The sequence below is a fragment of the Giraffa tippelskirchi genome, chromosome X, assembly GCF_054371585.1.
Source record: "Giraffa tippelskirchi isolate mGirTip1 chromosome X, T2T-mGirTip1v1.2.pri, whole genome shotgun sequence".
Lineage (NCBI taxonomy): Eukaryota > Metazoa > Chordata > Mammalia > Artiodactyla > Giraffidae > Giraffa > Giraffa tippelskirchi.
This window is the reverse complement of record NC_137289.1, coordinates 139,081,056-139,097,108: the sequence shown is the minus strand read 5'-3', so window position 1 is coordinate 139,097,108 and position 16,053 is coordinate 139,081,056. Positions and strand designations below refer to the sequence as shown.

The window sequence follows — 16,053 nt, the reverse complement described above, 5'->3', positions numbered from 1 at the left end:
CTCATAATTGTGTGGCAAAGGCTGCAAAATGTAAAGTTGGGAGTCTTGGCTCGATTGAAAGGCTCTCTCTGAATAACAATTTATTTTAATTTGAGATTTCTCACACTGTCCATATGGTGGGTCTTCATGGGAAAGCAACTGTCTCACAGTTGATGGGGACATCTGAAGTATGCTTTTTTGGCATTCACGGGAATTTTTTTCATTTAAATCAGTGGCTTGCTTGAGAATAGTTTGAAAACATTACCCTAATGTTTCCAGTTTTTTTACTTCTAGAAATTTATCATCTATCCTTGGAAGTTACAAACTGAAACCCATTTCTCAACCAAATTGCCACTCTTTTAGGCAACACCAGTTTGTAATTGTGGATTTCTGTGGGCATTCGTTTGAAAATGGAAAATCCTATTTACATGCAGTTTCTTTCAACAACAACCCAGAAAGCATGCAGAGAATGTTATGACTTGAAGTCGGACTGCCTTGCCAAGTATCCCAGGCTCGTGTTGTGGAGTGACTCCTAGAAAAATCTACAGTCTATCTCTGGGAAAGAGGCAAAATTTCCAGCCAGCTCTGGGTAGGACCCTGGTACCCCAACAGATAGAATGATAGTCTTTACTCTTACACAGACGACCAAGCACATGCTAGGTCCAGGGCTGTGATGTGGCAAAGGGAGCTCTTTTCAGCCTTCTCCTCTGAGGCATCTCACCAGCTGCTCCTCTGAGGGACAGAAAGAAGATCTGGCAGAAGTTTAATTTTACTCACGTTCACAGCCCTTCAGGGAGAAGGTGAAATAGGTGTAGTATTGTGAGTCAGTAAATATATTGATAAAACAAAAGTCACTACTTTGTACAAAAACCACACTATTCAAATGTCACATCCTCAGAGAGATTTCCTTTAACTGAAGCATTGAAGATAGTATCCCTGTTTGTGGAGAAAAGGTAACACTTGTGCACTGTTGGTGGGAATGTAAATTGGTGCAGTCTACTGCATACTGTGGAAAACAGTGTGGCAGTTTCTCAAAAAGCTAAAAAGAGAGCTGCCATATGACCCAGCAATTCCACTCCTGGGTATATATCCTAAAGAAACAAAACCACTAATTTGAAAAGATACATGCATTCCAATGTTCATAGAAGTATTACTTACAACTGCCAAGATATGGAAGCAACTGATGTGTCTATGAACATATGAATGGATAAAGAAGATATGGTATATCTATATACACACACACACACACACACAATGGAATACTACTCAGTCATAAAATGAATGAAATAACGCTATTTGCAACAACATGGATGTACTTGGAGGGAATCATGCTTAGTGAAATAAGTGACAGAAATACTGTATAATATCACATATTTGGAATCTAAAAAATAAAACTAGTGAATATAACAAAAAAGAAGCATACGGATACGGAGAATGAACTAGTAGCTACCAGTAGGGAAAGGGAAGCAGAGGGTGATAAGATAGGGGTAGGAGATTAAAAGGTATAAACTACTATGTATAAAATAAATAAGTTACAATGATATATTGTACAACACAGGGAATATAGCCAGTACTTTATAATAACTACCAGTGGAATATAACCTTCAAAAACTGTTAATCACTATGTTGTACACTTGAAACTTAAATAATATTATACATCAAGTATACCTCAATTAATAAAAAGAAAATACCATCTTTGTCATCCTCAGTCTCTCAGACCCACGTTGTATCTTCTTTATAGTACTGTACACATCTCTTCCTAACTGTGTTCAGTGACCTCACATTTGTAGTTTAAAAGCATCTATGGTCAGAGTATTTATACCATTGAAATTGGCAAACACTATAAATCTGGGCTCTCCATACCTCTAAAGTCAGCAATTATCCCTTATTAGCATAGCACTGATTATCACTATCTAGATTTATATCATATATGTGACTTTTACATTGTATAAGCTGTATATATGTGTGTGGGCTTCCCAGGCAGCACTAGTGGTAAAGAACCTGCCTGCCAATGCAGGAGATGTAAGAAACATGGGTTCAATCCCTAGGTCAGGAAGATCCCTTGAAAGAGGAAATGGCAACCCATTCCAGTATTCTTGCCTGGAGAACCCCATGGACAGACGAGCCTGGAGGGCTACAATCCATAGAGTCACAAAGAGTCAGACATGACTGAAGTGACTTAGCATGCACACATGTGTGTGTGTGTATACAGATAAGACATTATGTTACATCATTAGTTTATTAATGATCTACCCCTCTCTCCAGCATAAGGTATATCAGCCTTCATACACCCTGTTCTGTTCATTGCTATTTACTATGCCTACAACAGTACCCATATCTCAAAGATGTTCCATAAGTATTTGTTGAATGGATGAATGGTGAATGAATCTTTAGAGGTTCCCTTTATCAACCTGCTCTATCATTAACTCCTCTGTGGACTTCAAACTCCTCTTCCATTTTCCTCCATCTTCTTCCCCGTGCCTTCTTGCTTTTTACCACCACCTTCTTCCATACTCTCACATCAACTAGAAAAATATACTGACTTTCTTTACTAGTGATTCCAGATATTTGTTTAAGTAGCTCCTCTGGGCATCTGAGACATTCTTCTGAACTTTCTCCTGTCACATCTCCCCCAGAAAAGCATTTCCTACATGTTTGGCTAGGTTAGGTGCTTATAAGGCACCCAGAACAAGTACATTCACAAAACACTCTCTCTTCTCACGAGACACTTATAACCAAGTTGAACAGCTATGACTAATCTCAGCTTGAAAAATTATGCACAAGTAAGATAAACCTCAGATATGCAGATGACACCACCTTTATGGCAGAAAGGGAAGAAAAACTAAAGAGCCTCTTGATGAAAGTGAAAGAGGAGAGTGAAAAAGTTGGCTTAAAGCTCAACATTCAGAAAACTAAGATCATGGCATCCAGTCCCATCACTTCATGGCAAATAGATGGGGAAAGAGTTGAAACAGTGGCTGACTTTATTTTTCCAGGCTCCAAAATCACTACAGATGGTGATTGCAGCCATGAAATTAAAAGATGCTTCCCCCTTGGAAGGAAAGTTATGACCAACCTAGACAGCATATTAAAAAGCAGAGACACTACTTTGTCAACAAAGGTCCGTCTAGTCAAAGCTATGGTTTTTCCAGTAGTCATGTATGGATGTGAGAGTTGGACTATAAAGAAAGCTGAGTGCAGAAGAATTGATGCTTTTGAACTGTAGTGTTGGAGAAGACTCTTGAGAATCCCCTGGATTGCAAGGAGATCCAACCAGTCCATCCTAAAGGAGATCAGTCCTGGGTGTTCATTGGAAGGACTGATGTTGAAGCTGAAACTCCAATATTTTGGCCACCTGATGCGAAGAGCTGACTCGTTTGAAAAGACCCTGATGTTGGGAAAGATTGAAGGCAGGAGAAGGGGACGACAGAGGATGAGATGGCTGGATGGCATCACTGACTCAATGGACATGAGTTTGGGTAAACTCCAGGAGTTGGTAATGGACAGGGAGGCCTGGCGTGCTGCGGTTCATGGGGTCGCAAAGAGTCGGACACGACTGAGCGACTGAACTGAACTGAAGATAAACAACTAAGTGCTAAACTGGGGAGTAGAAACCATAAAATTTCAGAGCAGAAAGTGTTGGTAGAGGCCAGGAAAACATCAAAGAGGAGCAATGGGCTTTGAGCTGGTCCTGATTAATAGGTAGGGTTTAACTAGATCAGGATTTCTTAGTTCAGCACTGTTGATATTTTGGGCAGACATTTCTCTGTTGTAGGGGGGCTGTCCTGCGCACTGTAGGTTGTTTAGCAGCATCCCTGGCCTCTACCTACTAGATGCCAGTAGTAACCCCTCCCTAGTTATCATAACCAAAAATGTCCCCAGGCAATGCCAAATGTCCCCTGAGGGACAAAATCACACTCTGGTTACCAACTGCTGAGTTAAATGGAAGAGAAAGAGGACATTAGAACTTAGAGTAATGAAAAAGGATTTACTTACTTAATTTAGAATCCTGATTTGATCCACAGCTGTACCCAGTCACAAACCTGACTTCTTTTGGCATGTTAATTCACTTCATATGCAAGCTTTATACATGTTCTATTAAACCTATACCCTGCATTATATTTGAATCGGACTATTGATGCGATTTCCAAATGCTTTAGTCGTGGAACTGTTTCTTCCAATGAAATCTTAGCCAGAAGCACAAACATATAAGGATGTAAGCAGCATGGTTTTTGTTGAAGCTTCATTACAGAATTATCCCCTCCCAGTGCATTTCATAACACTGTAAACGTGCTGAAGGCAAGGGCGACATTGAACACTACGATAATAACTATAATATCATGGTACAGGAAAAGGAGCAATGGATTCCAAGCTGTAAAATCTGCAAGTTTTATCTGGAATTTTTCACTAACCGCGTATGTGATTGCATGTCATTAGACCTCTATGAACTTGTATTTCTTCATTATAATCTCTAAGGCCCCTTTCAGCTTCAAAATGTTATAAGTCTATAAGCACAACTGTGTCACATAATCTGTAAGCCCTGAATAATGATCCTGGTGACTACAGAGAAGCTGAATATTTATAATACCCCCAAATTTCCTTTTAAAGGCAAGGGGGAATGAGAAAGTGAATCTGACCTCTAAAATTCTCTATGAATTGCACTTTGGCCCTTGCTTGATTTATTTGTGCATGAAATTCACTAGTGTTCAGTTTGGCTGGCCTTGATTCAAAAGATCATGCTAAATGGGGTCACAAATGGAAGTGCAAATGGATATTTTAAAAAATTAAGAATGAAAGTGACGGAATTCCTTGGTGGTTCAATGGTTAGTACTCCATGCTCTCACTGCCAAGGGCCCAGGTTCAATCCCTGGTCAGAGAACTAAGATCCCACAAGTTACATGACATGGTCAAATATATATATATATATGCATGCGCAACACTTGCTTCCAAATCCATAAACTTAGAATAAGACTTTTAAAAATGAAATGCAATAGATTCTGTTATGGGCAAGCACATGACTAGAATAAAAATCCAAACATCATAAGAACAAAATGAACATAATCTGTGGAGCCTGGAATCATCTTTTTTCTACCTCAGTGGCATCACTAGCTAACTGTAGGGACAAGAGGGACTCACACAGCAAGAAGCAGAGTAGACAGAACATTCCTGTCCGGCACCTTGGAATAACTTTATGGCCTTCCTTACTGCAGCACATGAGACGGCTGGGAATTTGTGCCTTTACTTTCTGTTTTTACTCCCTTGTAAGAGAAGAATTTAAACCTCCTTGCAACCATCTAATACCACAGAGAAATAGCATAAAACCACAGCTACCAAACAATGACGCTGAAATCCACAGCTATGTGTCTATCAAAATATGATACTGTGTTTACAGATTCCCGATTTGGTGGAGTCATTCTGCTCTTCAGTTTCAAACACAAATGAGATGTTATGCTAGTCACAAATAAATGATCATTTTTAATTGGAATGGAAAAATGTTTTTCAAATATCCAGTAACCTGATTCTGAGTGAGAACCTGACAGACACATGAACTACTTTGGTGGTTTAAAAAAAAATACCAGTAGAGAGAGAGAGAGTGTGTGTGTGTATGTGTGTGTGTGTGTGTGTGCGCGTGTGCATGTGCATGCATGCATGCATATGTTGGGGGGACCTCTCTTGTCAGTGAGGACAATTCAAAGTTACCCAAAGCTATTCAGTATTGATAGCTGGGAGGAGAGTGAAGGGCTGGTTTCATGGAACTGCTTTCTTTGTGAATGATTTTCCCTTGTACTAATAACAGCTGAAACAATATTATTGCTCTTTTTTTACATTTTTATTTATTCATTTTGCATAAAATATGGATATGGTGAAAATAATTCAAATAATGCAATTCACAGTGAAAATTAAGTCAATCTTGCAGTTCAGTCTCCTAGTCCTCTAGTTACCAGTTTTTCCTATATCTGTCAAAAGATATTTATTCAATGCAGTATATACACATACAAATTCATATACATATATGTGAACATATATGTTGTTTTAGGTATGGTTTATATGTTATTTTATGTATATGCCTGTACATATATATGTATAAAAGCTCCCTTGTTACATAAATAGTAACACATCCACACCTTCTTTACATTTTCCCCTCTACTTAACAATATGTGATGAATTGAAGATGCTTGCAAATAATTTGCCATTTCTCCTATTGAGAGCTGGAATTTTTTTCCTTTCTCTTTGAATCTGGGCCCGCATGTGACTTGCTTTGACCAATAAAATGCAGCAGAAGTGTGCAACTCCCAAAGTGTTTGTCGCTCAGTCATGTCCGACTCTCTATGACCCCATGGACTATAGCCCATCAGGATTCTCTGTTCATGGGATTTCCCAGGCAAGAATACTGGAGTGGGTTGCCATTTCCTTCTCCAGGGGATCTTCCTGACCCAGGGATTGAACCTGTGTCTCCTGCATTGCAGGCAGATTCCTTACCATCTGAGCCACCAGGGAAGCAACTCCCAAAGCTGTGTCTCAATTCCAAGGCTGAATCTTACAAGCTTTGCAGCTTCCATCTTCTCACACTTCAGAAATTCTCACAGATACCATGCTGAGAATCCCAAGTCATATGGAGATGATATCCAAGGTGCTCTGGACAAGAACCCCAGCCAGCACCAACAGTCGAACATGAGTGAGTCACTTTGGATGTTCTAGCCTCAGCTGAGCCTTCAGACGATAACAACTGTTACTCCATGGAGAAGAAGAACAGCCCAGTTGAGCCCAGTCAACTCTCAAAATCACGAGAAATAATGAATGGTGGTTGATATTTTAAGCCACTAAGTTTTGGGGTGAGTATTCCATTTCAATAGAGTTTGTAAATATACTTTTTTCTTTTTAACAATATAATAATAGCTAACATATATGTTTACTATGTACCAGGCATTGTTCTAAGTGCCTTACTTATCTTGGATCATTTAATTTCCACTAACCCCAAACATTTTTTATAGAGGTGTACCATCCCCATTTCAAAGATGAGGAACTGAACTACAGAGATATTACATGACTAGCCCTGTACCCCAAATATGTAATCAACACTATGGAATCTGAATTTGGGTCTTTGACCTAAGGTATTTTCATATTAAGCACTAGCCTAGACCACTTCAGTGGCTACTTTAACTAGTCATCTATTGGTGGAGATTTCTGTCATTTCTAGTGTTTGGCTTGTGAAACTAAGGTTAAAATGTTTCTCCTGGTATGTACTTTTATGTATGGGTGCAAGAAGAAACCATTCTTTTTAATCAAATGGAAAGCTGACTAGATTCAGTTTATTTTGCTGCATAAGTAAGTGTCAGAAGAAATATGTCAGGTACAGAATGTCGGGTGTATCTACTCCAGTCAGAATAGAGTTCTAGCCCATCTGGCCCCTGGCAGTTAGTGCCAGAAACTTCATCAGGACCTGGAGACCCCAGAGAGAATATTTATCTTATTTTCATTTGGGCTCCAACTGGAGCAAGTAGTGATCTGACTTTGTTCAATAGTATTCTGTACCACAATGTATCTTTCTAGGAATTCTCAGACACCTGAAAAGGATATTTGGAAAGTAACCTATGAACCTTGACCTGTGGTATGCACAATAAATCTACTACCACAATCACTGAGATTTCTGAGGGACCAGTAAGGCACATATGTACATTCCACGGCTGTATATCTCCTTGGACCTCTCTCCAATATAAGCACCTTTGAAAAATGGGAGGATGGACATAACCTCTTTTCACAACTGCTTGGATGTCTCTAATACCTTTCAAGTTATACTTCCATCTCCTCAAGGCTGGATATTGAATGGAGGCCACCTGCCACCACTTCAGCACCCTCCAGGCTCTACTTTCTGAGCTACCAGGAGGGCCACAGAAACAGTCCTTGCTGGCTATGGAGAAGGGGCTAGTAAAGCCAGGTTTTGGTATTTGAAAACTAATGAAATCTGCTTCTATTCATTAAAATATGAAAATAAATCAATGTGATATTGCTCAAAAATACAATTAGAGTTGCTTAATTATCATATTTAAAGGATACTCACTTAAGAGTCCCACTTCTATACCTAAACCCAAAGCCTTAGGGAAAAATGTGGCAAGGTAACTTGCCTTTGTCTTTAGGACAGCTGAAAGGGGCTTTAGGGTGCCTTGTTCAATGCTTTCATTGCATAGAGAAGTAAACTAAGTTCCAGAGAAAAATGACTTGCTGAGGGTACTCATGGTTGATATGTATGTGCTCAGTCACTCAGTAGTGTCTGACTCTGCGACCTCAAGGACTGTAGCCTCTCAGGCTCCTCTGTCCATGGAGTTTTCCAGGCAAGAATACTGGAGCAGGTTGCTATTTCCTTCTCCAGGTGATGAACCTGGGTCTCTTGGATCTCCAGCTTTGGCAGGCAGATTCTTTACCACCGTGCCACCTGGGAAGCTCTTATTAGTCAGCAATTACCAAAACAATGAGTGTAACAAACTACCCCAAACTTTAGTCCCTTAAAAAACATTCACTCTTCTCTGACCAGGGATTGGTTGATTTAGATTGGGCTAGGTTCCAAACTGCGAGTTGAATTCAAGTCTTTTCCAAGTGTCTCACATCCCTTGGACCAGTGGGCTAGCCAAAGTTTCTTCTTCTAATGGAGAATTTAAGGCAGGCAAGAGAACAAGCTTAATGATGTAAGCATACTTCAAGCCTCTGCTTGCAACATGTCTGCTAATAGCTCATTCACCGAAGCAAGGATCATGGCCAAGTCCAACACTGACAGGACAGGGATATATTCTCTGCTACTAGTGATAGGAACTACAAAAACACATAGCAAAGAGCATGGATACAATAAAGAGTGGAGAATTAGAGCTATGAAGAAATCTACTACACTTGGTAAGTGACTGAGCAAGAATTAGAACTGGAACCCTTGACTTCCAGCTCATTTGCAGATCTGTGTCTGAATAGTTTTTGTTTCTCTGTCTTAGGAGCTGTTTTATCAAGCTCATGAAGGGTTTGTAGTGGTTTCAAAAGGAAGTGAAGGCAGGCAATGAGAAAAAAAAAAAGGGTGTGGGAATGGTAGCAACAAAAGTGGCGATGCCCAGGAGGACCAGCAATGGTGTCCAATTTCTACTCTGTGCAGAGCACATTCTCCACTATACCCTCTAGTGTGAAGCCAGTGGAGCTGTAGGTCAGATCCTTCTCCATCTTCTCAGATGTAAAGTCTAAGGCAAGCGGTCAACTGTGCCCCCATTTCTGGTGATAGTTCAGCTATCTGCACAGCAAACTGGTGTCCCTAATACTAGGGTTATGATCTGTGCAGTCGATATGGGCTCCAGAACTAGATAGAGCTGAGTGTCAATATCAACGCCTCTACTGCCTAGTTGTAAGATCTAGGACACGTCTCTCTGAACCTCAGGTTCCTGCCATACAAAATCTTCCATACTCTTTCCTCTTACAGCTTGTTGCAGACAAGCTCAGTGACTCTGAAAGTCATTTTAAGGAGAAATAGAGAAGCTTGCATTCCTGGATCCCTGTTTGGAATATCCCATTTACATGTGCAAATATTCTGTTATATATGAGCCATCATGCCCATTTGATTTTGCTGGTTATATCAGTTAGTATTACCTTAACTAATACAGTCTTATTATTTTCCCCATCATACTGATGAGGAAGCTGTGGCTCAGGGAGGTTAAGTAGTTGGCCCAACGTCATACAGCTATTAAGTGGTGGGTCTCAGTTATGCATCCAAATAGTTTGGCTCTAGAGCCCATCATCTTAAATGCCACACAGCTCTGATGCTCAATAATAACAGTATCAATCTCGTAGGCTGGTTTTGTGGATTAAATGGGCTAATGTTTATCAAGTCCTCACACAATGCCCACTATACAAAGCAGACAGTAAATGTGAGCTGTGGGTGTAGTGTGATGTTCCCAGGTAAAAGGAAATATAATATGATGTCCTCTGAGGTCTGGAATAGGGAAGAGAAGTAGCCTCAGAAAACCTGCTGATACCTATTTTGCATTGAGAGTATTCTAGACGAGATCAACAGCCCTGAGCAGTGTGCCAATGGCTTTTTTCTCATACATGATTTTATTTTATCTTCACAGCCAACCTGTGAGGTGTGGATGGTAGGTTATGTTACCCCAAACCACAGATCTAGATTATGAGGCACAGAGGAGACTGGCATGGTTAGTGTCAGAGCCTGGTCTAGGATCAGTGTCTCCCATTTATCACTCTTAGTTTCTTAGTCCTAAAAGGACTCGATACAGGGAACCAGGGTGAGCCAACCTTATCATTCCCTAGACCCATTTGTCCAACAGAAATATTATGCAAGCCATAAATATGGGCTGCATATGTAATCGTAAATTTTCCAGTATCCTTATTTTTAAAGGGAGGCATAACTAGATGAAATTAGTTATAACCATATACTTTATTCAACCCCAAATATCTTAATTTCAATATGTATTAATATTAAAATATTAATGATATATTTAACTTTTAAAAAAACCAAGTCCTTGAAGTCTGAGTATGTATGTAACACTGCAATTGTCTTATGGAAAACCCCTAGAAAGCCTCCCAAGGAAAACTGCAAAACATACTCTTCACTCTTTGAAAGTCTAGTTTTATGCTTTTAAATTGAAAGTCAGAGTAGCTTGTTTCAGAAGATTACAAATTTGCTTAAGTTTCTAAGATAAAAAACATATTCAGCATTAGGGAACCTTATATATGAGTGGTCTTCCTATATAGCCAGTCTGTCTACAGAACTCGCACTGGAGAATGATGGCAGGGCTGGATGACCTGCATAAACATCAGTTTAGATGATTTTAATGAATAACACGGATGAGAGAGAAGCTGAGAAATGTGCTTGCTAGAAGCTGAATCACATAGGGCTTTTACTCTTTAATTACTTAGTGTGTTTCTGCATTCTATTCATCCACTTTTTCTTAGCCACTTCTGTGCTTAGTCACTCAGTCGTGTCTGACTCTGCGATCCCATGAACTACAGCCCACCAGGCTCCTCTGTCCATGGGATTTCCCAGGCAAGAATATTGGAGTGGGTTGCCATGCCCTCCTCCAGGGGATCTTCCCAACCCAGGGATCGAACCCAGGTCTCCTGCATTGCAGGCAGATTCTTTACCATCTGAGCCACCAGGGAAGTCCATGGTGGCCACTTTTGGGAAGGTGCAATTACATACAAGTTTCCAATGTGCAGTAATGGCAGGTGGTCAACATTGTTTTCTGGATTCAACTTTAAGGTAACCTTAGAAAGGTGCCCATTATGGAGCTCTGCTCTTACACTTTCATTTTAAGTATTTGCTACAATTTGTAGCTAAAACAGTCCTGGTTTCCTATGTTTACATGGATACCAAGAAAAAAAAGGCCCATTTTCAAAGAACATTTTTTGGCTAAATGATTTGCAATGGTTTTTATCAGTGATAGCACTAAAGCCTTCCAAAGCCTGATTTGGAGATCAGAGACCTTAGAGTATATTTTTACAACCATGCTTCATTTATTCAGCATTATTGAAGATGAGGTTTTCCATAATGTGAATTATACAGGTAACTAAAAGCCACTAAGTTCCAATATATACAACTATTTTTGAGGGAAATCTTTCTAAAATATGGCCTGCATTCTTCCCCCTACTTCCCCTCACCAAGCGACCACTTTCTTAAACAGATTATTCAGAATATATTTAATTCTTACTTCATGACTTAAGGCCATTGTTTATTTAAGGGTCATGTGCATTTAGAGATTATCAAGTCATATGGTGTTCTTAATACATGTAATTGTTTCAATGTGTAAGATTTTATTGTACACAAGCATTTTGAAAGCATTCTAATGACTCCAGTCACTTTATGAGGTAGGTTTATCCCATTTTACAGATAAGAAAACTGAGACTTAAAGGCATGAAAAGACTTATCCATCATGTCTCTGGCTATCAGATTTCTATGCAACTCTAGACAAAGATGCATTAACTCTCATAGCTCTTTTCTTTTTTCCTTTTCACAGCTTAGTATGCTAAGTCGCTTTGGTCGTGTCCAACTTTGTGTTACCCTATGGACTGCAGCTACTAGGCTCTTCTGTCCATGGTATTTTCCAAGCAAGAATACTGCAGTGGGTTGCCATTTCCTCCTCTAGAGGATCTTTCTGACCCAGGAATCAAACCCGCGTCTCTTATGTCTACCTGCTTTGGCAGGTTCTTTACCACTAGCTCCACGTTTTCATAGCTTTGGCTTCTGCTTTTTTTCCATTTGTGTATATGACTGTTCTAAACTCCTAATTTATTTTACAACTAATTATCTGAGAGAAGGCTTGAGGCTCTGTGCTCCTGTTGTAGAAACCTGTGACAGTTTTTTGCCACTTGAAGGACATTTTCACACACTCCTAGATCTGGTGTTCTGTTTTAGACAACTGAAACTGTGAAAGGTCTGATTACTGGCAGGTGACTCTAAACTTTCTCTCCTCCCAGAAGATTCTTTGGGCCTGAACAGTACATTCTACATAAAAAAGCATGGCCAGAAAGGGAAATATCTGACAAAGTGGCAAATAAATATGTGGAGAGCTGGTGGGATCTGTACCCCACATCCAGTGACTTGGGCACCCATAGTGCAATGACAAAACAGCAGGAGGCAAGTCCTACTGCCTGTTAGCCACTAAGCTACAGGGTGAACTATGCCAGGAGTAATCATAGGCTGGTGCCAGCATCAAACTCAAATCTATGTGTCAAACTTCCCTGGCTGGACACAACTGATCAGAGGAAAAAGGAAGAAGGTGGCCCATTGGGCCTTTGCATTTCAGCAAGTCTGCCAACGATTATAAGATACACCATGATTTTATGCACCACCAAGAAGAAAGAACATTGCCCACATAATACTTACTGACCATCTACAGTTTTGGATGACACTGCCTTTCATAGAAGTGGTCTCCACTGTTGTCTCTGGGGTTTTCTTCCAAGTCACTGATGCCCATTCTGCAAGTTTCGGCATTTGTGTGCTTTCTAGACTTTTACCTGGAAGAAGCACAGAAAGTTTTCGATCTAAGTTTGCATGGGGGCAGACAATGCCCACTGCCTGGTTGACAAAAATAAGGCACCATCAACTAGATGCATCTCGATTTCAGAGATGTGAACATGAAGTCGTAAGTTGTTTTGACCTCGTCAATAACATGTGAATGCAAATTGAGAAATAATGTTTTCTCTTGAGAGGAATGAGAAATGTGGTTAAAACTTAGGGGAAAGTTTTCTCCTAAATCGCTAAGTAATACCCCCACTCTGTGATATATATCACATAGCATTTCAGAGTAATTTTACTCTGGTCAATAAATATTGCTCTCCCATTTTGCCAGGATTCAACAATGCTCTCCACACTTCTAAGATGTGATGAAAGAAGAAATTGATATTTTTAAATAGCCTATTTAAAAAAATAGTCTGTGCATTTTCACACGGTGTTTTCTAAGAACCCAAACTTTGAGATCTCAATGCAAAGCTACAGTAACAAGGAAAAGTTCAGAGAAGAAGGCTCTGGATACATATGAAAATTTTTTTCAACTGAAATTCCATTAAAAAAATTATATCACTTATCCTATCATCATGAATTTGACACCCAACCTTAGCTAAGGACAAAATATTTTCAAGTATCAGGAGTCAGGCACCCAATAACTCTCAAATTTAGTTTTGACTTGTTATTAAACTTTTAAATTATTAGGGTTCTCTCATGGACATACATGCTTCATCTTCTGAAAAGAAGAAATCAGAAGCCTAAGAGGGGTAAGAGAGGACATGAAGAAACTAAAGGATCAAATGGAAACAGAGTATGTGCCCTCCCTCAACTGAAAAAGGTGCCTGTGTTAGTGGGCTGTCAAATTGAACAGCTGATTTAAAGGGATACAAAACACTTGACGGCAAACTCAGAACAGATTTTCCCAGAGCACACATGGTTAATCTTCACCTAGGGATGGAAACCAGGGCAAGGTAGACTTGAGCAGCCGCCTGCCCTTTGAAGTGCTGCAAAGGCCAGTATATTACAGTCAGAAGCAAGCACCCTTTCCTTCAGGTGCCGATTGGAGTTTATTAGCTGTGATTTTTATGAGATACTGAAAGAGACTGAAATACTGCTGCACAGCCACAGAAATGTGTAGTGTGGGAGCCAAGAGTCATTACCAGTTGTTGAGAAGTTGACAATAGGAGCTTCCTGAAAGATTCTTGCAGTCTGTGTAGAATGGTAACACAGAAGTCACTCTTTCTCTTTAAACTAAAAAGCTTTGCCCTTCTAAGTCCTGAATTATTGCCTGAACTATTGTACATTATCCCGCCCTAGCAGGTCCACAGCTTCCAAGATACCTTCAGGACCTCTTGGGGAGAAGATACCATCTGAAGAGGTTAGTTTTCTGGAAAGAATGGAGTGGGAGTTTCATAACAAAGTTTAATTTTGTCCCATTTGCCTTGGACAGAATTTCTAACAAGAGAGCTAAAACCATTTATGGTCTTGGAAGGTTTGGGGCACATGGGTTGATTTTTTATCAATTCCCCTAGCACAGCAAGGGCATTCATGTATAGGTTGCACGAAAAGGCAGGTCTTTGGATATTTTTCTGAATGGTCTGGGTCTAGTGCACAATGATTGTATTATGCACATTGTCTCTCTTTCTCTAAATTGAAGTATAGCTGATTTACAATGTTGAATTGGTTTCTCGTATACAGCAAAGTGATTGAGATATATATAACTTCGTCATACTCTTTTCTATTATGGTTTATTACAGGATACTGAATATAGTCACCTGTGCTATACAGTAGGTCCTTGCTGTTTATCTATTTTATATATAGCAGTGTGTTTCTGCTAATCCTAAACTCCTAATTTATCCCTCCCCCGCCCCCTTTCCCCTCTAGTAAGCTTAAGTTTGTTTTCTATATCTGAGTCTGTTCCTGTTTTGTAAATAAGTTCATTTGTATCATATTTTATTTTTTTAAATAAATTTATTTATTTTAGTTGGGGGCTAATTAGATTCCACATATAAGTGACATTATATGGTATTTGTCTTTCTGTATGGCTTACTCCACTTAGTATGATAATCTCTAGATCCATCCATGTTGCTGCAAATGGCACTATTTCATTCTTTTCATGGCTGAATATTATTCCATTATATATATGTATATGTGTGTGCTTAGTCAATCAGTCGTGTCCGACTTTTTGCAACCCCATGAACTGTAGCCCACCAGGCTCCTCTGTCCATGGGGATTCTCCAGACAAGAACACTGGAGTGGGTTGCCATGCCCTCCTCCAGGGGATCTTCCCAACCCAGGGATCAAACCCAGGTCTCCCGCATTGCAGGCAGATTCTTTACTGTCTGAGCCACCAGGGAAGCCCAAGAATACTGGAGTGACTAGTCTATCCCTTCTCCAGCAGATCTTCTCGACCCGGGAATTGAACTGGGGTCTCTTGCATTGCAGGCAGATTCTTTACCAGCTGAGCTACCAGGGAAGCCCCATGTGTGTGTGTGAGTGTGTGTGTGTACACACATACCACATTTTCTTTATCCATTCATCTGTTGATAGACATTTAGGTTGCTTTTATGTCTTGGCTATTGTAAACAGTCTTACTATCAACATTGGAGTGCATGTATTTTTTCGAATTATAGTTTTCATCTTTTCTGGATTTATGCCCAGGAGTGGACTTGCTAGATCATATGGCAACTCTATTTTTAGGCTTTTAAGGAAGCTTCATACTGTTCTCTACAGTGGCTGTATCAATTTACATTCCCACCAACAGTTTAGTTGGGTTCCCTTTTCTCCACACCCTCTCCAGCATTTATTATTTGTAGACTTTTTAATGATGGCCATTCTGACCAGTGTGAGGTGATACCTTATTGTAGTTTTGACTTCATTTCTCCAATAATTATTGATACTGAGCATCTTTTTATGTGCTTATTGTCCATCTGTATGGGGAAATGTCTATGTAGGTCTTCTGTCCATTTTTTGTTTGGTTTTCTTTTGTTGTTGTTCTTGAGTTGTATGAGCCGTTTATATATTTTGGAAGTTAAGCCCTTGTCAGTCACATGAGTTGTGAGTATGTTTTCCCATTCTAAGATTGT

At 39.8% G+C, this 16,053-nt stretch overlaps 1 protein-coding gene across 2 annotated transcripts in view; it reads right to left on the bottom strand.

Annotated features, from left to right (window-relative positions):
- Nucleotides 1-16,053, bottom strand: part of RAI2 (retinoic acid induced 2) — a 482,439-nt gene that overhangs the window by 304,028 nt on the left and 162,358 nt on the right. For both annotated transcript variants that reach the window (XM_081564703.1, XM_081564707.1), the window contains exon 3: nt 12,852-12,978. The gene's annotated coding sequence lies outside the window, so the exon portion shown is untranslated. The remainder of the gene's footprint in view (nt 1-12,851; nt 12,979-16,053) is intronic.